At 46.0% G+C, this 24438-nt stretch overlaps 1 protein-coding gene and 1 long non-coding RNA gene across 3 annotated transcripts in view; one reads left to right on the forward strand and one right to left on the reverse strand.

The window, feature by feature from the left end:
• The window catches only part of HNF4A (hepatocyte nuclear factor 4 alpha), a 72899-nt gene that overhangs the window by 13660 nt on the left and 34801 nt on the right, over positions 1 to 24438 (forward strand). The gene's annotated exons all lie outside the window — the stretch shown is intronic.
• Positions 1229 to 17179, reverse strand: LOC309345160. 2 transcript variants are annotated; one of them, XR_014158033.1, is made up of 5 exons: positions 17006 to 17179; positions 9393 to 9478; positions 8303 to 8375; positions 2572 to 2777; positions 1229 to 1717 (listed from the first exon to the last, which is right to left on the reverse strand). It is a non-coding gene; the product is annotated as an uncharacterized lncRNA (long non-coding RNA). The 2 variants fall into 2 exon arrangements; XR_014158032.1 differs by lacking the exon at positions 9393 to 9478.

The following is a 24438-nucleotide window of genomic DNA, read 5'->3' on the forward strand; positions in this document are numbered from 1 at the left end:
CTGTCCACCACCTGTTTTCTCTTTACTCAGTCTCTACTAGGACTGTACTGTATGTTCTCACATGTGAAAATGTGGGTTCTCAGGGGTTCCAAAATATGCCTTGATGGCACCTTCTCATCCCCTCCCTTTTTCACCTCTCTTCACTCTTTGTCTCTTTGTTTACCAATGAGTGCAGTTCTTTTGCTGTAGCGACATCACATAACCAAACAGATTTGATTAAAACAATTCTTTTAGAAGATAGTTAAAAAGACTCTTCAGCATGCACATGAGAGCTCATACCTAAAACTACTCAGTTGGTCTCTAAGGTGCTACATTATAATTTTAAAACTCTTTTGGAAGGCTTCTTTTAAAGACTTCCTTAGATCATATAACTTTTTTGAAGACTTGATTCTTTTAAGGGAGTTTTTAGGTTTTTAAGAAGAGTCTTTTTAACTACCTTCTAAAAGAATCGTTTTAATTTATTTCGACTACGGCAGACCAACACGGCTACCTACTTGAATCAAACAGATTTGACTTTATGACACCATGAGTCCAGTTCAGAGTGAGGGCAATGCCCTCTGCCATCTCTCCAAATGGGTGAATATTTTACCGTGCTCACAGACGCTCAAATTCTCAGAAACTACTAAAAAGTAGTCATGCTATTCACAGGTTGGAAAAATCTGTGAGAAAATGCTCCCCTCTCTAGTCTCTGCCTTGCCTTGCTTCTCCCCTTCCTTCTTTTGGCTCACAGCTGCTGCTGACCTTGCTTCTCTCCCGGGATTTTGCCATCCTGATGTTCCATGACCCGGGTCTAATAAAGCCTCTGTTTTTTCTATTGATCAGTTATCATTGATTGAATGCCTAGAATGAGTAACCATTTCATACTCTGAAGAAAAATGTACCTTTCACCCACCTTCCGCCCAGAAAACCTGAGGTTGGGGATTGGGTGTGTCACACAGTAGGTAACCTCCAAGGAATTAGGAGGATGGAGAAGCAGAGGCAGAGCACAAGGCAGCCAAACATTTGGCTTCCTGGAGTGGCGTGGATACACACCACTTAGCTCAGCCAATGTCAACAAGAGACCTGAGGGAATAAGGCAAAACCAAACAGATTGACACTCCTCAGAACAAGAGTCATAAAACCTGCGCAAACCTGAACAAGTGGCACAACAGCCTTTTTATACTGTCCAAATCAATAACTAGACCTCGCTAAGAGTGTTTGCCGACGCATAAATGACACCCGCCACAGATTGGTTCACTGGGTTTATGGCTCAAAGCCCCAAGCTCCTAATGGAGACATTTGGCTGGGGCCTACCGGCCTCCTTCCTCCCAAGACTGACTCCATGTGCATTTGCTAATCAGTCACCAACTTCTGCTTACAGTCTTTGGAAAATTATACCTCCACGACAAGAGATTTGTAAGCACGTGTCATGTCTGAGTGCCTTGCATGTCTCGCTGGGTGTAGCTGCAATCTCTTCCCACAGCAAATATACTCCATGGCAGTGGTTGTCAGTTGGAATACACTTTGAAAAGGCAAGGCCAATTAAAGAGGAGGAATGATGTCCCATAGAATCGTAGAATTGCAGAGTTGGAAGGGAACACGAGGGTCATCTAGTCCAGCTCCCTGCAATGCAGGAATCTTTTGCCCGACGTGGAACTCGAACCCATGACCCTGAGGTGAATAGTCTCATGGTCCGTAAATCCCCTTTCTTCCTTGGTCCGTTTTCAAAACTGCTTTCCTGAATTGGGATGCAGAGGATGTAAGAGAAAATGGCAGTTTGTACCTATTCAGTGATGTGTGGCGAGGGAAAACCAAAATTCTTTACCAAGAAAAGCCCATCTCTGTGATCTAAATGAGGTGTTCAGCTTATTTGCGGGTTGTTGTTTTTGTGTGTGTGTTTGCATAATTGATTTTACTTCTGCTTGCTGGGGGAATAAATTTTTTCAGAGCAGTAAACCTCCAATAGGGACACGGGTGGCGCTGTGGGTTAAACCACAGAGCCTAGGACTTGCCGATCAGAAGTTTGGCGGTTCGAATCCCCATGACAGGGTGAGCTCCCATTGTTCAGGCCCAGCTCCTGCCAACCTAGCAGTTCTAAAGCACGTCAAAGTGCAAGTAGATAAATAGGTACCGCTCTGGCGGGAAGGTAAACGGCGTTGCCGTGCGCTGCTCTGGTTCGTCAGAAGCTGCTTAGTCATGCTGGCCACATGACCCGGAAACTGTACGCCAGCTTCCTTGGCCAATAAAGTGAGATGAGCGCCGCAACCCCAGAGTCAGTCACGACTGGATCTAATGGCCAGGGGTCCCTTTACCTTTACCTTTTAAACCTCCATTATCCATTGGGACTCCAGACTAATGGACAGGTTTTTATTATGGATGTTTTGTAATGTGTTGAACACTGCCCTGAGATCTTTAGACAAAGGCCATAATAATAATGATGATGATGATGATGATGATGATGATGATGATGGAGGAAGTTTCACCAGGTTAAATTCAGATCAAACCTGAACTTCTCCTTTCTTGGTGAACAGGGTGCAGTGTGTTCTGTTCTGCCAACATGGGAACATGCAGCCCTTCTGCAGTCCTCCTTACCTGGGTTGTGCAGTGGTGCCTACAGAGCAGCACCAATGATGGAGCCATCCAGTGCTATCTTCCACTTCTCTGCTGGCAGCAAAGTTGGCAGGGCAGGTGGGGGGGCTCCCGCAGGAGCACTCCCCCTTAAGCTTTCACCTCATGAGGCGGCTACCTCACCCTGCCTCATAGGTGGGGCTGGCTTTGTTGGTGACGGCATTGATTCTCTTGAGCGTTTGAGAGTCATAACAGCAGACGGTACTCCGAGAGAGAGAGAGAGAGAGAGAGAGAGAGAGAGAGATCACAGCTGTAAAAAAATATATACAGGAAAAAGCAGTCACCTGTGTAGGAAAAGACATTATTCCCAGGGTGATTTGAGAGCAGTTGTATCTGCTCACCTTTTCAATATTGGTGATCATTTAAGATTAAGGCAAGTAGATCTGTTCTAACTTATTTCAAAATCCACGTGTCACTATCAGGCAGAGTTGACATTATTTGGCCCAGTTTAGGGGTAACACAAATCCAAACCATAGCTTAATGTGAATGAGCAAACATGTGGATTCCCAGAGAGGAAATGATGGTTGTTTCACTCCTCTCTAGTGGCTCTGCTGCTGTGCTGCACTGAGTGAAGCCATGGTTTGGCATCTGAACCCGGGTTTGTGGTTTAACTCTCGCCAGACAAAGCGCAAGTCATAAACAAGGCATGTCTTATCACTTATAGCAGGGGTCGGCAAGGTTTACCTCGCCTGGACCGGTTCACTCCAGTGTAGATCCCTCAGTGCAGTGGCGTAGCGTGGGGGGTGAAGGGGGGCCCAGCCGCACCAGGCGCAACATCTGGGGGCGCGCACTCGCACTCGCAGCTCTCTGCCCCTACTAAAATCCATGGGTTAGGGGGCGCAAATTACTTGCCTTGCCCCGGGTGCTGACAACCCACGCTACGCCACTGCCTCAGTTGGTGAGATTGCTCACACGCGTGAGTGCACGCACCCGAGATTTCCGGCGTCTGCAGAAGCGAGTCCCCACGCCACACTGCGCCAGTTTAGTGGAGCGCGCGGGGACTCACTGAGTGGGCGGCTCGGTTCAGGGGTGGCTTGTGGGCTGGTTAAACGACCCCCGTGGGCCGCTTGTGGCCTATATGCCTTAGGTTGCCTACCCCTGGCATATAGTTTGTGGTTTGTCTGAGAGCCAAGTTCAGACAACATGCTAAGCCAAAGCATGGCTGAGTTCAGTGCAGAAGCAGAATGACCAGAGGAGGAGTAAAGCAGCCACAATCTCCTCTGTGGGAGCCTGAACATTCGCTGAGCCATGCTTTGGCTTAGAGTTACATGTGAAAAAGCGCACTGGCAGCCTCCTGCACTCACAGAAAAGAACTAAACTTAATTAACAGCAGCACTGAATATGTTGTACCAGTCTGTAGCCAAAGAATTGGCTGGCAAGTCAAAATGTATATGTAAAATTCAGCACCACTCAGTGACTTTTTAGATTCCTTACTGTCTGGGGGCTCTTTGCTATCCTCCTCATGGCCCACGAATAATCTCTCCAGACAAAACTGGCATTCCTTTCCTTCCTCAAAATGGACAATGAATATTCCAATAGATTGTTTCCTGAGCACTTTAAATACTTGTGAACATTCCATGACATCACAGCAGCTCAAGACAACGAGTGTAAGAGGCTTTACAGTTGCAAATGTGATCCAACAGAGATTCATGACTGCTTTCTAACACTAATAAGTAGGACTTGAGAGCAGCTTGTTTATACTTTCTGTGCACGGGCATCCAGTGGAAAAAAACCACACACTTATAACACACATGCTATTAGGGATTTACTTTTAAAAAACCTGCTATGTTCGCCATTGAAATGTGAGCAACAAGCAGGAAAGACTCAGGGCTATATTGAGTCTCACATGCTTGCAGACCGTCTTCGCATCTTACATGCTTTGTGCATATTTTGTACACCCCTGAGTTTATCATAAGAAGCAACAGTGGGATGGCTCTGTACTGTACCTGCATTTTGAAGTCGCCTTTCATGGAAAAGGGAAAGTTACTTGGATTCAATGACTTGTCACTAGGGGGCGATGAGAAGTCAACAAAAGAAAACTGAGAGAGGAACCCTAGCAGCTGCTTTTTAGCAGCATTTAACTTAAAACAGATTCCTGCCAATAAGCACATTAAATGAATGTTTGCGAACATTTGGTAAGGACCATGCCTACTAATATCCATGGATTTCTGCACTCCTTACTTATTAAAATGTCTATCCCATCTTTCTGCGACAGTAAAACATAAAATCACAATACAATAAAGCACACTCATGGGCAACTGCAAAATAGTAATTCTAAATTTAATAATGTAATTGCATTTGCATAGTTACGTAGCTCATACTGGAATCAGAAGAGTTTTCTGTCTGCAATTCTAAATGTGTTTACTCAGAAGGAAGCCACGTTGTGTTCAGTGGCATTTACCTCTTTGTAAGTGAGTTGAGTGTGTTTAATAGGGCTTACTCCTGGGTAAGTGTGCAAAGCACTGCAGCCTTACGGCAAAATCCTATGCATGCCTACTGGGAAGTAAGTCCCATTTAGTGCAATGTGGCTTCATGGAATGTGCATATATCTACCTGGGAGCAGCCCCACTGAATTCAGTGAGACTTACTGTTGAATAGGGATTTAAAGAACTGTGGTGTTGGGCTGCTGTCATAGACCCATATACCTGCTGGGAGCATGCCCCATTGAACTCAATTGGATTGACTTTTGACTAGGTGCACATAGGTTTGCACTGTTGGTGTCTTCAGTCAAATAATTCCTTTTTCACACCTTCTGGAGTATCAATTCATCCCCTTGCACAGAAGCCACATTTTATTCATTTCCAAATCATTATACTCCAACAGCATTCATTTCCCCTTTCTGCAGACTGCAGCTTGCTTGTGCAAAAAGAGGGTTCATAGAATCAAGAAAGTGTAGAGTTGGAAGGGACCCCATAGGTCATCTAGTCCAACCCCCTGCAATGCAGGAATAGCAACTAAACTAAAGCATCCATGGCTGATGACCATCCAGCCTTTGCTTAAAAACCTCCATGGCACCCCCACCTGCATGTACACCTGCAAAGAAGTGTTTGGCTTGGGTGGCATATCTCCATCTCCATGCCAGCAGAAAGCTTTCCAGTAAGCGAGAAAGGAACTGCCTTATCTGCTCTCGGTATTGTTGTATATCATCAAAAACTGGAAGTGCTGATGCCCTAGACACACAAGTCAAATTCTTCCCCTTGTCAAAAAGCATTTGGGATGGGAAACTAGGAACAATAATATACAGTGTGGTTGCAGTGGGCCCTGGGAAACCCTAGGGATGTGGATAAAGGGCTGGTTTGAATTCAGCCCAAGCCTTAAAAACACACCAGTTAAGCCATTTTCACAACAGAGCATCCTTTTGCATCAGTGCAATTCAGCTGCACAGTCTAGCTCCCTCACCTGCGACTCATTCTGCCAGCATGTGAGAAGCCTTTATGTGCAAACAACAGAGTGGCTTTGCACACCTACTGAACATGCAAACAGCAGTATCAGACCTTCCACGTGTCCCTATTTTCCAATCCCAGATTTACAGAAGCCATCCTGGTTTCTGATTTGATCCCAGAACATCCCACTTTTCCTTAGGATGTCCCTATTGTCATTGGAGAAAGGTTGGAGGGTGTGGAGTTATGCAACCCCTGAGCCAAGCAGATAAGTAACTATACAACCTTTAGAATACATCTGGAGGCAGCCCTGTATAGGGAAGTTATTTTTTTTTTAAAAAAAGTTTAATGTTTTAGCATGTTTTTATATATATTGGAAACTGCCCAGAGTGGCTGGAGCAACCCAGCCAGATGGGTGGGGTATAAATAATAAACTTCTTGGTTTTGTTGAATAGGACATCCCTATTTTCATCAGAGAAATGTTGGAAGGTATGTAAATATAACTGGCCACATCCACTCCAGACATTTAAATCACATGCCTCTCCCTGCAAGAATCTTGGGAACTGAAGTTTACCTCTCACAGAGCTAACCTTCCCAGCACCCTTAACAGTCCCAAATTCGTTGGGAGAAACCCTATGCTTTAAACGTTTGGTGTGGATGTTCTCTGAGATAAAGTGCTGCAGACATGCTATGTATTTATTACATTTAAACTCTTTGACTCCACACGAATCACATGCAGACGCGAGTGCATATTCAGCAGCAGCCACTTTGGAAACGTGGTCTGTTCAGCACAGGATGGTCATGGGACATGGCCACAGTAGCACAGCTCTTGGGGCTACCTTACGAAACCTGTTCCAGCACTCAGCAGCACTCCTTAAACTCCACAGCATGAACTCCTGCCTCCAATCAAATCTCATTGTGACTGGCATTAAGGGGATTATCTTAGCCCTGCAGCCCACACTCCAGCTGGCTTCTCTTTTGCTTAGTCAGACAGAACATGGCTCCCTGCTCAGAACCCCTATGCTGCTTGCTGGGCAGAAGTCCCTCTCTGGGTGTGAGGCTCCTCTAGCTCTCTCTCTCTCTCTCTCTTTGGAGAACCATCAGGTCCATCTGGAACATGAATGGCTATGATTTCCTTCAGGAAACACCAGGTACTGGGTCCTACTAGGACTTTAATTTTGACCATCAGCCTGTTTGGGGATGAAAAAGTATTACTGGGTTTTTTCCCTCCTTCAAGTGTTGCCAGAGTTTAACCAAGCAAATTGAGCAAATGGTTGCCTTAAGTTGTACATATAACTTCTGTGCGTGTCACTGAAAAGCTCCCAGAATCTGAAATGTGAAAGTAAAAATTTGATTGGCTTCAGTTTTAAAATTTATTCTCCACCCACATCAGCAACATTCACACATGCCCCCAAATATTTAGTGCATGGGAATGTTTTGCATTTTAATGCTACATGTGGAAACAACTGGAGGGGTTCCCATAGGAGAAAACAGCACCCAGATTCACTGTCTTTGAAAACATGTTAACAGCTTTAAACTTATCAAAGAAGAGTCAAGCCTGGTGCTTTTTTTGTGAGGATTAGTACTCTTGAGTTTTCAAACCTGATTAGCAGGAAGTTTTCTTTGCTCCTTTATTGTCCGGTAATTTCTGGGCAAACATTCTCTGAAGCCAACATATCACAATAACCCGTTTGGCCTTCAGATTCTTCCAGATGTTTGAGGTTCCTGGAACTGTGGAGAAGCTACTCACCCATTTTGTCTCTATCTCCCAGAACCCCCTTGGAACTGCTCACTGAAACAAGCATCTTCTCTTTGCCCTAAAGTTATTAAGCTACCATTGCTTGTATAATGGATGTGGCTGAATTCTCGGCTTTTAGAAAGTTTCAATTGAGGGGGACGAGAACCCAAACCACATGGGAGTAGATCTAAACTTACCTCTTCTGTAAGAGGTATTCCCATGGCAGCAGCTTTTGTGCAAGGCTGCCGAAAGGCTTCATGAGTGAGTCCTCAGGGCAAATGTGTTATCCACCCATGCACCCCAAATATTGCAAATTTAGAACCAGAGCCTTCATTTAAATAACAAAAAAACCCTATGTTGCTGTCTCTTTAAATGAATTTCCTTTCCATGGTCCGATTCCATGACATATCTCTTGTTGTTGCCTTCCTGCTCTTTAGTGCTTTTGGTATAGCGTACAATCCAAAAATACAGGGCACATCCCTAGAAAGATCAGGTAATCCTTTGCTCTTATGACTCAGGATCCAAATTCTGTGGCCTACATCGGCTGCGCATCCCGTAACAATCTGGTAATAATTACCTTTCGTACCTACAGAGTGTAAGGATTTCATTCTAGCACATCATCCTCAGAATGAATCATGTGCCGGCATGCCCTAAGGGAAGAGAAACACATTTAGAATATTCGTATGGTATAGTTGCTTCAGGCTACATATTTAAATAATCTCTTATGTTTCATTCCTGCAGTTTGAAAACAGAGACCCCAGGGGTAATAAGTCTAGCTGAACCTAAAACTCTGCCTGTTGTGCTAGTGTTCCAAGTAAAATAATAGAATTGCAGAGTTGTAAGGGACCCTGAGGATCATTTAGTCCAACCCTCTGCAATGCAGAAATATACAGCTGTCCCTTACGGGGACTGAACCTACAACTTTTGCATTATCAGCACCATTGAATCAGCTCTAATTGAATTTGAGATGCTCTACTACTGAGCAACAGCAATTCCCTGAGGGTAGAGGGAGCCACTGCGACGGCATGACTGCTTCCCACACTGTTTAGAAGCTCCGGACCACCACGAGGGAGTCGGTTTCCTATGGGAATGGTGCTCCAGTTTTTGGATTTGCACTTTCCACATGATCCAGAGGTTTTGATGGCACCCTAGTTGTACAGGAAGGAACTGTGCTGATGTTGTAGCTTCTGCACTGCTGAGTAATGTCAGGGAAGGCTGTGTAAGAGATGCCAAGTAATAGTCACTATTCTCATGCAAGAAGAAGGAAAAACACTGGAGATCTCTGGACAGTTCACACTAGACTCCCCCCCCCCCCCCCGCCAGATCACGTCAAACACATGCTAGGTTTATGCCCCGCCAACGTTCCCCCTCCCGCAATTAACTTACCCAATATCATCCGCCCTCAGCATGTTTTCAATAAACCAGCTTTGGGGACACCAGTTCTGGGAGTTAATCATTGCTGCGTTTATCAGTTGATGATTGATTTATAAAGGTTCATGGCTTCAGCTTGCCACCATATTCCAATTTGTTGAAATGCTTGGTTGACTTAAATTATGCACTTTATGGTTGTAATATAATTTAATTATTTTATGGCAGAACGGGACATTAACTAAGGATGGTTTCTGGGAGAAGCAAGTGGTGAATGATCAAAATACTATGCTACTAACATGCTCTTTCATTCAAGATGGCTCAGCAGCTTTGGGTTACATGGGCTTTCCCCCCCCTGCAAGTTGTTTGGGTAGCTCATTCACACCTGTGTGATTACCGGTAGTTAGAAGAGGTAGAAGGTTTTAATCTACCATCCTGGCCTCCATGCAACCCTGGAAAGAAAACCAGAAAAATAAGTAGATTAAACAACCACACAGCATATGCCAATGCTTCAGAGGAAGGGACTGTCTTCAGTGAAATAAACATATAATTATTTCCTATTCTTCTTCATTGGAAGTTAATGATGGTTGAAGTCCCACAGGCTTACTTCGGCCCAGGGCTAACAATTTCATAGAGTTCCAAAATGATTTGTAATCACACTGGCCCTTTCACAGATGCATTGCAGTTAGTGAGGGGTGGCTCCTGCCCACGGCCCACAACTTGGCTCCTGTCAGATTTGGATTGGAAATAAGCCACGGCCATTTCCCCCCAAACCGGGAAGCATCGTTTTGTTCTTGTTTATACAGAAATTTTCTATTGACAAAGGGTTCTGCTGAAATGCATTGGGGATTGTATCAGTCTGTGGAGCTGCCTTTTTTGTGGGGTGTATTGGGTCTTTTTTGGGTGCCTGTACTTGATCCTCTGTTTTTCTGTGGCCTAACCCACACTATATCTGTCCACACTCCATGACCCCTCAAATCCCCTTCCTCTTTTCCCCTACCAAAACTTTATTGGGTGGATAGGCTAAGAGAGGAATGAATTGCTTGGATGAAATATCTGAACACAGGGATTTCAACATTGGCCTTCTGTCCCTGGAAATAAAGGTTTGGGTGACATTAGCTGCAATCAGCCTGGCAGTTTCACTTTTTCAGTGGGGGGGGGACCAGGAGTATTATTATTTACGTGCCACCAGAGAATATTTAAATCTTCTTGTAACTGAGCAAGAAGGTAGCCATATCAAAGATACTTCTGTAATCGTTATTACAAAATCCTGTAATGGAGCATTAATAAGCTGTTTGGAAGGCAGTGTTGAAAAGGTGTATCCATTGTAAAAGATGGTTTGCTACTCAGCTTGTTCACAGTGACCACCTTATCTCATAGTAAACCAGGGATAGCCAATGTGGACCACAACTTCCCTCAGCCCCAGTTAGCATGGCCAAGGATTTGAGATTCATCTTATTAGCTCTCTATCCTGCCCTTCTTCCCAGGAGTCCTGGGCAGTACAAAGGAGACCAGGCAACATCCCAGGACGGGATGATGGGGGTTCAATTCCAAAATATGTGGAAGGCGCCATGTTGGCTACCCCAGTGCAAGAGCTGCTTCCCCAGTGGGGTGAAGCTGCAGCAGTAATCTCCTAGCAGCAGCATTGCTGCTGATTACTGGGAGAGGGGGCACCAAGGAGGCAGTGAGGTTGGGGGCTCTTCAATGCTCTGGCGGAGCCAATCTGGAACTCCTGCCAGTGGAACCCCAACTTTGCTGCTGCCTCACTCCTGCTGAGAAATGACAGCAATGCTACTGCTGCTGCCAGGAGGCTATTGCTGTTAGCTCAGCCCCACGAGGTGAGCTTCTCCTGCCCTGCCGTAAACCATAGTTGATGGTTTCCCATAGAACCAAGGATGGCTCCCACTTTGTTCATCTCCCTCTAAGCAGCATGAACAATGCCCCACTCCTGAATACCGTTATGACTGAACCACGGGTTCTGGTTTGTTTCGCTGCAAGCAAACCATGATGCAAAGCCAACGTTTCATCTTGGCTTCCTGATCATGGTTTGTCTGAGTAAAGCAAACCACAATCTCTGGTTCAGACAAAATGCTAAGTCATCAGTTGTGGTTTGTTGCTCCTGCTGGCTAAAGGCGAGGAGATCAGAAGCCATCTGCATTTCCAGGGCTTTTTTCAGCTGGAAATCACTGGAACTCAGTTCCAGCAGCTCTCAGGTGGGGCCATTGCCATTGTAAGAGAACAAGGGAGGTATTCATGGTGAGTTCCGGCACATCTTTTTCTAGAAAATAGCACTGTGCATTTCCATGATAAACCATTAAGAATTAACAATGGCTTACAGTGATGTGTGAATGGGGTTAGGCCTATATTTTTCAAGGTTGACACTTCCCGTTCTTTCTCCTTTCTCAGGTAGTGTTTGTTTATTACTGGGCCTTTGATTACACCTAGCACTTTGAGGATGTTTTAGTTCCCTTCCGTAGGTTGATTCTGATAATGTCATGAACAACCAAAGACTTCCAAACAGAACAGTTCGACTTCCAAACAGAACAGTTCAAGAAAGAAAGGATTCAGTTGAGATTTATAAAAAGCCTATAAATCAATTTTTATGGGGAAAGACTGTAAATTTGGTGACAGAATTCAGGTTCTCCACACATGGCTTTCAGCTAAAACCTAAAATTACTCTTGGTCTTTCTGTGCATGATTTTTTTTTTTTTTTAGTTATAACTAATGGCAGCTGAGCATTATGGTCTCTAAGGAAAAAACCAGACTGTCATCAAAATGAGAGAACCATTTACAGAAACCCAGACCCTGCAGACATTATTACTATTATTAATATTTCAATTTGCATTGTGCTCTGAAGGAGCCCAGAGAAGTCATAATCAGTATTTTAGAAAACAAGGATGAAATCATAAGTTGGCAGCCCTACTTTCAGCAAGCAGTGATGGTCAAAGAGGCATAAAACTGGTTTAAGATTGCAGTGCCGTTGTAACCTCTGCAAGAAACAGTGCTAAGGTCATTGTGGTAGCACTGACACTTCCTTGGTCACCTGCTTATAAGAGATGCAAACACCACATCTCTTCAGGTAAACAGGAATCTCCTAGAAAGAATTGGTCTAGACAGCCAAGGCTAGATCAGCAGATAGTGCACAGGAACTCAACACTGGAACAAACAACTATGTCAGAGGATAGTGACCAGTCATATGACCTGAAGGGTGGGGGGGGGAATCACTATCACACAAGGAGTCAGTGCTCCATTCCCGAATACGCTGCCGGGGCCAATTACCAAAATGATTAATTGGTTCAGTGTGGTCTCTCTCCTTACCACAACACCATTTTCATCTATTTGAAGAAGATGGGTGATGTTTAATTTAATTTACCCAAGGATTTTCATTTATTCAAGCCTTAATGCGTGTAATGTAATGGCTAAGAGGCTGAGCTACAAATCGGGAAGCGTCAGATTCAAATCTCTCATTTGCCATGAACTCACTATGCTATGCCCTCCAAGCGGGACACCCCAAATTTATAAAAGCTGCCCTAGCAGCTTCTAATTCCAATCTGGGGATGTCCTGTTTTGGCTCCTGTCCTCTGGCCACGCCAGAACGCAGGGCCAAAAGACAGGTGGTTTTTGGTTCCACACTGTGGCACGAATCAGTGAGTTAACACTGAAAAAAGCGGGGGGGGGGGATAAACTTGCCCCTGCTACTTTTCTTCCTCCTTCTGTTGCGGCACTTCTGGAAGCTGGGGCCAGCAGCAGAGACGGCGGCTGTGCCTTCCCCTAGGCCAGGGGTCTGCAACCTTTAAGACAAAAAGAGCCACTTGGACCCGTTTCCGAATGGAAAAAAACTGGGAGCCGCAAACATGCGCACCGCTGCCCTCCGATCTGACAGCGGGCGGGAAGGTGACGTCGGGATGGTGCGTGACTAATGCACGCACCACCCCCATGCAACGTCACAGCCAGTACAGCGCCCGCCACATTGGGGCGTGTCAGGGCGCACAATGCACCTCCTCCCCTCGCTAGTATCCGCCCCGGAGCCGCGGCAAAGGTGTAAAAGAGCCACATGCGGCTCCGGAGCCGCGGGTTGCAGACCCCTGCCCTAGGCTGTGCGGACCAGCACAGCATCTCCTGAGGCGGCAATGGTGAAGGCCAGAGGACAATGATAGGAGGGGGGAAGGAGAGGAGGAAGTGGGTGAGCGACAGTGTTGGGGGGTTGCCCCAATTTTCCCTCTTGAAATGTTGCGGGGAAGGGATATGCTATGCAGCCTTCATCAAGCCGGTCTCTCTCACCTCCATCTAAAATGCAGGGTAATAATAGAATGATGCACCTTCCACTTGGTGCTGGCAAAACTGTCACCTGCATTGGGCTGCCATATGCCCAGGTTTTTCTGGACGTTACTGGGATTTCAAAGGTGGAATTGATGGTGCTTTGTCCTGGAACTTAGGCAAGTCAACTTTTGGGGTGTCCTGGTTTTTACTTTTTGAAATACGGCAATCCTACCCCTGCAGAAGCAGGGTGGAAGTCTTCATTCATTAACTGATAACCCAAGAGTTTGATCCTGTTAGGAGCTGCTTTCCCACCATATTCCCTGTGTGGAACAAAGTGGCAAATCGGGTCCCTCCCTCCACCCCGTGAGTCGACAATGACAGGTGAGCCTACCTATCAATCACCTGATGTCATCAGTGTGGGTGGCGAGATAAAGCTCTGGTCCGCCAAGCCAAACAGGCTCCTCACTCCTGCCTTATAGGGTTGCTGTAGCTATATTATATTATATTATTTAGTTAGGGACGCGGGTGGCGCTGTGGGTTAAACCACAGAGCCTAGGACTTGCCAATCGGAAGGTCGGCGGTTCAAATCCCCGCGACGGGGTGAGCTCCCGTTGCTCGGTCCCTGCTCCTGCCAACCTAGCAGTTCGAAGGCACATCAAAGTGCAAGTAGATAAATAGGTACCGTTCTGGCGGGAAGGTAAACAGCGTTTCGGTGCGCTGCTCTGGTTCGCCAGAAGCGGCTTAGTCATGCTGGCCACATGACCTGGAAGCTGTACGCCGGCTCCCTTGGCCAATAATGCGAGATGAGTGCCGCAACCCCAGAGTCGGCCACAACTGGACCTAATGGTCAGGGGTCCCTTTACTTTTACCTAGTTATTGTAGTTAGATGATGCATGTGGCCATGCCTTAAGCTTCCAAAATATTCGTCTTCCTCAAGTAGAGGGTTCTTTTGGATGAAATGAGAATTGTATATTTACCATGTCTTTTGTAATATTTATCACCATAAAAACAGAGCAGGTAGAGTGCAAACAGACATCTAAAGAACAAATAGAACAAATGCTAATTTTGCATCAGAATCCCAGCTAGAAACAGCATGGAAGCCCCCATAGCCGCCACACTCAGTAACAGATGGTTTTGTGAGGTAGCAATGCTCACTTGACATCCTGACAGTTGAGTTGCTGCTTAGTGGGAGGTCAGCATAGTGAAAACACACCAGCAGGAGCGCTCCGTTTGCGCCACACTGAACTCGCCACTCTCCCTCCTGCTAAGCAGCAGCAACTCAGCTGTTGGGGCTGACTGTGAATAGTGATTTCATCCTTCCCATAAAAAATGACCGTATGAGTAAAGTATGATGATTTTGCTGTTTGTGTACATAGTCAAATAGCTATGCAAATCCAATTCCACGTCAGGATAATTGACTGTGGATTCCCCACAAGTTTCCAGCAACCATCTAATGTCCCATGTATCAGAAATGCATTTACACTTAAATATTTCCTTACTTTTTCGAGTTGACCTTGCATTGAAATGGAGTGTAGAAGGGGAGGGGATTGCATCTCATGGCTGCAAGCTGTTTTCTTTTTTTTTTTTATCTAGCAGGGCTGCTCTTCAACAACTACATGACAAGCACAACATTTACTTGGTGAAGCTTTTTTCTAACAGGGTTCCTCCAGATGACCTACTGAGTGAGCATTCAATCCTGATTTGCTTGCACAAAGCTTATGCAGAGGTCAGATTATGTCCAGTCTTTCTTGAGCATTCATTCTGATTTGTTTGTTTGCAGGGAGGTTATTTGACAATGAACATGCATCCTGACTTATTAATCATTGATTCCCCCCTCCCAATTTTTTTAGTGCATATCCCCATCATTTATTTCCATCATTTATTTCTAAGGGGATTTGTTGCACTAGGGCGACAGATTGAATCTACTTGAATTGTGCAAACCTAAATTGCCAGTATTCATTTCACTCCCCCCTGCAAAATGCTGACAGCCTGGAGGCAACCCTGCAGTGAAAGGGTAAACTTTGCTTGCTGATTTCCTGCTTGTCATGCAGTTCTTTTAGTCACAGGAGCCCTGCTAGATAAAAAGTTGGCAGCCTTGCTTGTTTCTGATAGAGGAAGGTCTATGCAGGAAACGCATTGGTGGGGTGTGTGGGGTGTGTGCACGCAGGGGTGCCAACTTTAATAAAACTGGGGGAGGGCAGGTAAGCCCCACCCCACATAATCGATCGCATAACGTGGCACGCACACACCATTTAAATGGCAATGCCCATCAAATTTGGGGACTCCCGGACCCCTCAAATATTTTGGGGGTGCAAAGGGACCTCCTGTGTGTGCTCTCTGATTTTAGGCACATCAATAAAACAGTTTCCCCCGAGTTCTTGGTTCAGCTTTGGGAGTGCTAACCCAGAACATCACCAGGAAAGGTGGACCTATATTTTCTACATGCATTCTCACTAGCATTTGGAAGCCAGGCATAAAAATTGTAGAGGAGTCTACACTGGCCTTGCAGTGGCTCATATCTGTAAGACAAGCCAAAGACATTTTGCTGCCGGGAACAAAACAGGAAGTGTCATAGTCATTGTGCATGTCACCCAAGGCTAATCAAGTTGTTTTAGCGCCCTGGGAGTAAAAATGCAATAAAATGAATCCAACAACTAACGATTTGCTGCCCTTTCATAACACTGAAGAGCAGCTGCCTGAGGTGAGTGAACTTGTTCTGCTGTGCTGGCGCTGCTTGTCTGTCATGTGAAAAACCAGTGCAGTTGAAGCCTCTGTTTGCCTGAACTGTTTGCCCGGGTTCTGCACCAGTTGCATACCTGGCCCCTTTCTGAGCTGCAGCATGGATGTACCCCCCGGGTACCTATATCTGCTGCTTTTTCCTTTTCTGCCAGTTGGCTAGTAATCCATAAATGTGCTTCATCCTTCTGATTCAGCTGAATTCCACAGGGGTGGTTATTAACACGTGGGGGAAGGGGGGGAACTGCTCTGTAATCATTTAAGACATGAATTCAGGCAAAAGGCAAACGGGATTTGATGGTGTGGAAAGAAGATCCCTGTTTACTAATGTCTGACAAAATACAAGCCTTTGCGGGCTTTATCTGCTTCATTTGGAAACAGCCGGAGAGCAAATATATACTCAGGTCATGGAAAAGGGGCAGGAACAAAATATTGACTTTAGAGGGGTGGGAATAATCATTCTTTTTAAAAACTTTGGAAAACTTAGGTGCCTAGATCCAAAGCAAGATCTTGCACAAGGGCTCAAAATTCAGCCTGGCAGCTTTGTGTGCCATTTCTTGCAGTTGTTAGCAAGTCATGCAGTAAACTATTCTCTGTTAATTTTTTAATGCAAGATAAACAGGCCGAGAAATGATTAGCACAAAAGTAAGTTTGAACTAATCTGGGGAGAATCAGAAGGGATGAGAGCGAGAAAGCTGTTCTGGAGAGTTATCTGTTAACTACATCAAATGTCTCCAACTGGAGTTCCTTCCTTCCTATCTCTTTGGCTTTCAGTAGCCAAACCCTTCTACATTGTTTTCCTTTTTTAATCTTAACCAGTGGCCCAAAATGAATACTTCAAGCACAATAGACGCTTTCGGCTCTTTCCTTTGAATTAGAGGCTTTTTGGAACTACAGGCGACAAGGATCTTCCTACCTGGTTGGTTACTGGTGATCAGAAGGTTATCCTCTTCCATAGCCACAAAAAATGGGCCCCCAGATCCACTCTTCAAAGGTGCACAGCTGCTCAGGCATGAATAGCTGGTTCGCAAACCTTTCCTGCAGCTCCAAGCACTGAACGTCAGAGCCTGGGGAGAAGCATAACTAGGTAGTTGCTTGGAATGGAGTTTGGTCAGTGGTCGGAGATCTATATTCTCAGATAGATAGGACTTTGTCCACAAACTGGAATTTGAAATTTCAAAAGGGGGTGTGTGTGTGAAAAAGCAGAAGGGACGGTTTGAGATGATTGTGCTGGCGTGATTCTTGTAACTCAGGTACTCCTGCCCAAACTGGCTTACCACATGGGCTAGTAAACAGAAGACTGAATAGCCTCAAATAGGCAGCTTTTGCACATGTACACTTAAACATTCATCTCTACAGAAGCAAGAGAAAATCCAAATGATTTTAAATGCAAGGAAGGCCTCTTTATGGAACATCAGGAGAGACACGAACTTCTCCCAAACGCCTCTGAAGCAGACTCCACCACCCACCTTAGTGAAAAGGGTCAGTTCTCCCACTTTCACATTGCCCATGTAGTTTGCATGGCAAGACTTCCATTAGAAATGGGTTAGCCAACGTGGCATCCTCGAGAAGTTGTTGGACTCCAGTCAGTCCTAGCCAGCATAGCTAATGGTCAGGAGGATGGAAGGTGTAGTCCAACAACATCCAGAGGGCACCAAGTTGGCTACCCCTGCATTAGAACATTAAAAGATCCCTGCTGGGTCAAACCAAAGGTCTATGTAATGCAATATTCCTGCTTTCCATAATGGTGAACCAAGTGTCTCAAAGAAGCCCACAAAGCAGAAGTACAAAGACCCCATTCAGTGCTGATGTTGCTCCACAACAGCTGGATATTCAGTGGCAGCATACAGAAGTTCTGTACAGACATTGCCATGGCTCGTAGTCATTGGTAGAACTTTCCTCCATGAATTTGTCTTGCCCCTTTTAAAGTGTTGGTGGTAGACAGCTTGAAATAATGCATTTTAAAAGCAAGTGAAATGCTTCTTTCTTCTCCCAAGGATGCTTCCTGTGTCCCCCAAACCCAGTTGGGGGACCTGCCATTTCCTATCAGTTAAAAACTGTGTCTGGAAACTACATACAGTGGTACCTCAGGTTAAGAACTTAATTCGTTCCAGAAGTCTGTTCTTAACCTGAAACTGTTCTTAACCTGAAGCACCACTTTAGCTAATGGGGCCTCCTGCTGCTGCAGCGCCGCTGGAGCACGATTTCTGTTCTCATCCTGAAGCAAAGTTCTTAACCCGAGGTAATATTTCTGGGTTAGTGGAGTCTGTAACCTGAAGCATATGTAACTTGAGGTACCACTGTATATGGTAGTTAAAATTTCAAAAGCTTGAGGAGAGCGCAGGGCCTCCGGAAATAGCTTTGCTCACTGTCTTCCTACTGAACTGTGAACTTCCATACATTCACGCCATACATTTAAAGCACACGACTTCCCCTAAGAACCCTGGGAACTGTAGTTTACTACCACCAGAACCACAGCACTCTTAACAAGCTGCAGTTCCCACTGCACACACCACAACTAAACACAGGCAAGGCTTTAGATCAGCAGCCATTTACCCACTCTGTAGAAATGCATTGTACACATTTCCATCTAGGTTAGAGACAGTGCATGTCTCCCCTGTTGTTATTGTTTTGAGTGGAGAACAAAGGTACAGCTATGTGCTCCCTTCCATACTTTGGGAGCAGAGGATCATGTTCCTGCATCAAACTGCCTCATAGTGCTGAGAAAAGTTATCTGGCTGGTGCCCCCCTGCACCTGGTAGTGTGGAAGGCAGGGAGATCAACAGTAGGTGGTGTCAGAGCCAACCAGTTCTAGTTTTGTCTCCCTCCCTGCTGAGCTCTACAAGAGCAACAACTAAGGAAGGGGAAGCTGGCAGGCTTTGCCCCCCAATGGACTGGTTCTAAGTAAGAAGGTGGATGGGGAGGGGGGTCACTGAGGACAATCTGAGGTTGGTGGACAATGTGCCCCCTTCCCACTAATCCAGCAGCCTCCACTTCTGGAAAGTTGCCTGTTCCCTGGAAGCTAGGCTGAAAACACTAGCAATAATACATCTGAGTCATCAGCACTAAAGGAGAAAGGCTAAATATGGCCCTTTGGCAATTTCCAGGTATTTAATCGTTCTGTTCCCCTTAAGAAACTCCCCACCCCGATACCCTTGTGCATACACTTCTTTCGTTTGCTATTTCTAGTATCCTTAATCCTTCCGGAGCTGGTTCCCGCAGACCTTGTAGGGGCGAAGAAGCTATTTTTGCTTTCCTTTGTGAGGAGTTTATTTGAGCAAAAGGCTTGTTTTGCTGAACGGAGCAAAATAGGCCGGAGGTTTATGATATTGTACTAGACACTACGGCAAATCCTGCACATATTTAACTTGATGTCTGTACGCGTTTATCTAATCATAGGGATCACTCTATCCGAGCCCAGATTGAGGTGGAAGATCCCTCAATGGGGCTGCTAAAGCTCTTTCTCCACTTCCCTGACCATCTTGTACTCCATTGTTCCTTTCTATCAAGCAAATGAATTATTGGCTTAGCAGGCTCCTAGCTGAAGGGGAAATAACCTGGCCGTGTTATTTCAAGGAGCAACCTTTCTGTCCTTGATAGTCACCCACCAGATGCCATCACCAACAGAGAGGCAGAAGTCATGATTTGTGCAACCATGGTGCACTGCAATTGCACCAACCACAGTGGCCAGGTGGGCCAGGTCAGAGGGCCTTCTAGCAGTTCTCTCACTGAGTGAAGTGAGGTTACAAGGAACCAGGCAGAGGGCCTTCTCGGTATTAGCGCCTCCCTGTGGAGTGCCCTCCCACCAGATGTCAAAGAGATAAACCTTTAGAATACAGTGGTACCTCGGGTTAAGAATTTAATTCATTCCAGAGGTCCGTTGTTAGCCTGAAACTGTTCTTAACCTGAAGCACCACTTTAGCTAATGGAGCCTCCCGCTGCTGCCATGCCACCGTCGCACGACTTCTGTTCTCAACCTGAAGCAGAGGTACTATTAACCCGAGGTACTATTTCTGGGTTAGCGGAGTCTGTAACCTGAAGTGTCTGTAACCTGAAGCGTCTGTAACCCGAGGTACCACTGTACATCTGAAGGCAGTCCTGTATAGGGAAGTTTTTAATGTTCAATGTTTTGTGGTGTTTTTATATTTTTCTGGAAGTCCCCCAGAGTGGCTGGGGCAACCCAGTCAGATGGGTGGCATATAAATAATAAAGTTGTTGTTGTTGTTGTTGTTGTTGTGAACTTCTAGAGACAGTATATGCCCCTGAATATCAGCTCTTGGAGAGAAGAAGTAGAAAGGAGCCCTAGCCTTAGTCTGATCCAGCAAGGCTCTTATCTTCTCAGTGAGGTCACATGGATGGGTGGAACACACGAACACAGGAACTTCCTAACTGTGCAATAGTCTTGCATACTCATTAAGTGCACATAGAGTGTGTGGTATTAAAATGATCCGTGTAAATAGCCATCGGAAAGCATTGGTTTGTTCCAAATGACCTGCATTCTCAGGGGCCATGCAGTGCTATTCTGTTTAATCTCCCCCACGAGGAAGATAGTAATTCTCAACCAGGCCTCTCAGTATTGCTGCTTTTAGTTTAGGAACTACATTCAAGAAATATGTGACCGTGGTAAGAGTGTAGCTTATGTTTGTGCTTTGTGTGTGGTTCCCATGGGCAGTCTGCGCTCCATTGTTTGTTTGTTTCCTTTGCTGGCGTATTCTGCAACATGCCATTGTCACAATAGTAGTGCATTCGTGGTGGATTTATACTAGACCGTCAACACATCATTCTGCTTTATTGGTGGTTTTGTGATGCTCCCCCAATGATCAAGGGAGTGCAGTGACTCCCTTATGAAGACAGGTTGCAGTGTTTGGGACATTTTCGTTTGGAGAAAAGGCAAGGTGACATGACAGAACTTTATAAAAGTTTGTGTGGCATGGAGAAACTGGACGTGGGGAAGTTTTTCCTCCCTCTCTCATAACACTAGAACTCATGGGCATCCAACAGAGATGAATGTTAGAACATTCAGGACAGGGAAAAGAAAGCACTTTTCCAGGTAGTGCATATACAATGGAACTCAGTTCCCCAGGACACAGTGATGATGACCATATCCTGGATGGCTTTAAAAGAAGCTGAGACAAACTCATGGAGGAGAGGGCTATTTATGGCTGTGCTCTGCCTCATCCACAGTTGGGGGAAGCAATGCTTTCGAAAACCAGGAGCAGAGAGTGCTCTTGTGCTTGAATCTTGCTCACTGGTTCCCCACAGGCATCTGGTTGGTCACTGTGAGAATAGGATGCTGGACTAGATGGGCCATTGGTCTGATCCAGCAGGCTCTTCTTATGTTCTTAATGTTTCTGCATTGTTGCTGTCTGGAGGGGCACTCTTGCACTATGGCCCAACGAAAATGTGGGGGGGCGGATAATAACAGAACATTTATGTGAAGTTATGGAACATGCACTGGTTGGAAACCAAGCTGCTTATCCCTTGTGGTACTTTTGTGCATAAACAGTGTTGAAAGTAGGTTTGCCTAGAACAGGGGTAAAGGTAAAGGTAAAGGGACCCCTGACCATTAGGTCCAGTCGTGACCGACTCTGGGTTTGTGGCGCTCATCTCGCTTTATTGGCTGGGGGAGCCGGGGTACAGCTTCCGGGTCATGTGGCCAGCATGACTATGCAGCTTCTAGCGAACCAGAGCAGCACACGGAAACGCCGTTTACCTTCCCGCCAGAGCGGTACCTATTTATCTACTTGCATTTTGATGTGCTTTCAAACTGCTAGGTTGGCAGGAGCAGGGACCAAGCAACAGGAGCTCACCCCGTCGCGGGGATTCGAACCGCCGACCTTCTGATCGGCAAGTCCCAGGCTCTGCGGTTTAACCCACAGTGCCACCCTTGTCCCTTAGACAGGGGTACTCAACCTTTTTATACCTACCACCCACTAATGCACCTTTCTGGATGGTAAAATTTCCTTACTGCCCACCAGTGCTTGATGGAAGGAGGATTCAGCTTGCGCCTTACAACCCCCTACTGCCCACCTAGATTCCTGAAATGCCCACTAGTGGGCGGTAGGGACCAGGTTGACAGCCCCTGGCCTAGAACCTTCCAAATGGCACCATGAGCAGAAGTATTCTTGAATGCCCAATAAGAAGGATGTCTGGGGGTGGAAGGACCCTCATCTGGAATCATAGGCTTCCTGTTCTCATTGAAAACCATGAGCTACTTCATCCAGCCCATGGTTTGGATCCAGATTACGTTAGTTGCCCATAGTTCTCACTGAAATCAACAGGACCTAAGTCTTGATTAACCTGTCCCATCGATCTCAGTTGTGGCTAACTGAAAGCAACTCACTTAGTTTGGATGCATCCAATATATACACACAAGTGCTATGCAAACACACAAGTGCTATGCAAACACATTTTCTTCAAATGGTGAGACGTTTTCAGGGTTCGAGGGCTACCTAGGCTTGGTTTCCTTTGGCCAAATGACCCAGAAGCTGTGCGCCGGCTCCCTCGGCCAGTAAAGTGAGATGAGTCCCGCAACCCCAGAGTCGTCCGTGACTGGACCTAACAGTCAAGGGTCCTTTACCTTTTTAACTGGAGAGCCACTGGCATGTTGTGTTACCTTACTGCCCCAAATATAAGCCACACTTCCCCCCCCCTCCAAATTCAGACCCTGAAAAGTTAAAGTGCGGCTTACTGTGTATTCGAGACCTTATGCTACTGGAAAAGCGGCACAGCTCCCCCCCCCCCCGAAGCAGCCTGGATATTGTCTTTTTTTCTTTTACCCTTCAATTGTAAAGGGGCAATTTATTTGCAGGTGCGGCTTATATTCGGGCCAATACGATATATGGTTTACTTACACATAGATAGAGGTTGAGAATAGGTAGAGGTTTGCAGCATAATGTCTCAGACCTGACCCCACCAGATTTCTAGGTGGGGCTTTGTTCCCTAAATATGTGTCACAGTCCCAGACCAACCAACTTGTATTTCAAACTGATGTAGGTGATAGAATCTCTCCATTTAGTATATGGCTGCTTTTTCAGAATCTTTCACTGCCCCCTCCCCAATCTCATGGCCACTGCCACTTGTCCTGCCATGTTCTTCATTTGAGTCTGTGTTGGTAACAGGGGGCCTGTTAAGTTGGAGAATACCCCTTGGGAAACCAGATTTATCTAAGGATTTGATTCAGTGGCTGGTTTACCTAGCAAAGAGTTGCTGAAAACTAGTTCAGGGTCATTAATTTATTCCATGGAAACTAAATCATAAAAATGGTTGCAAAAAAATAAACAAAACTGCCATAATCATTAATTATTACTGGCTTTTCAGTGCAATTCAGCTGATGCTGTTAAACAATAAATTGATTTACAGTTATTAATCTGTGGTGGTTACACAACAGAATTTCCAGTGGGTCATAAAAGTCCTCCCCAGTTGAGGCCACTGAAAACCAACTCACTGCATATAATGATATCTCTCCAAGCTTGAGATGAAAACAAGTAGCAGAGAAAGGGCAATTAATTTTGGGGTTCCCTCCATACTTGCTAATCAGAAACTTGTGCACAAGGCCAGTCAGCTGTGTGAAAAAACTGTGAATGCCTTTAATGGGACTTTGGATAGCTCTAACTAAAATATATGTACTGTACTTTTCCATCTATAAGATGCCCCCATGTATAAGACGCTTCCTATTTTGGGGGACTGAAATTTCGGAAAATAAGGGGTGATGGAAAACAGTACTGTATTTTTCACCCTATAGGATGCACTTTTTCCCCTCCAAAAATGAAGGGGAAATGTGTGTGCGTCCTATGGGGCGAATGCAGGCTTTCGCTGAAGCCTGGAGAGCGAGAGGGGTCGGTGCTTCTCCCCAGCGCCAGCCCCACAAGCTCGGGGGACAGCGGGGAGGCGGAGCGCCGCCATCCCGCTGTTCCCCGGCCTGGTTTGGAGGCTGGCGCTGGGAGAAGCAGGCTTCTCCCCAGCGCCAGCCCCACAAGCTCGGGGGACAGATATCCGCAAGCCTGGGGAGACCGGCGCAACTTCCCGCCGGGCTCCCTAGGCTTGCAGATAGCAGCCTGTTCTGGGGGCTGGGGTAGGGGGAAGCTCGGGCATCCCCCTGCCCCAGCCCCGTGCCTGGGGGGGAAATAAATCCCCCCCAAAAAAAACTAGGTGGGTCCTATGGGCCGGTGCGCCTTATGGGGCGAAAAATACGGTGTTGCGCTTTTTTGTGGAGGATTGCTCAGAGTTGTTGAGCTTTTTTTTGGGGGGGGGGTTATTACCGAGGGTTGCTGAGCTTTTTTTAGGGTGGGGAATGCCGAAAATCGCTCACCTGCACACATTGCAAAATCTGCCTCCCATCTGTCCCCT

The sequence above is a fragment of the Podarcis erhardii genome, assembly GCF_964252035.2.
Source record: "Podarcis erhardii genome assembly, chromosome: 6".
Taxonomy (NCBI): Eukaryota; Metazoa; Chordata; class Lepidosauria; order Squamata; family Lacertidae; genus Podarcis; species Podarcis erhardii.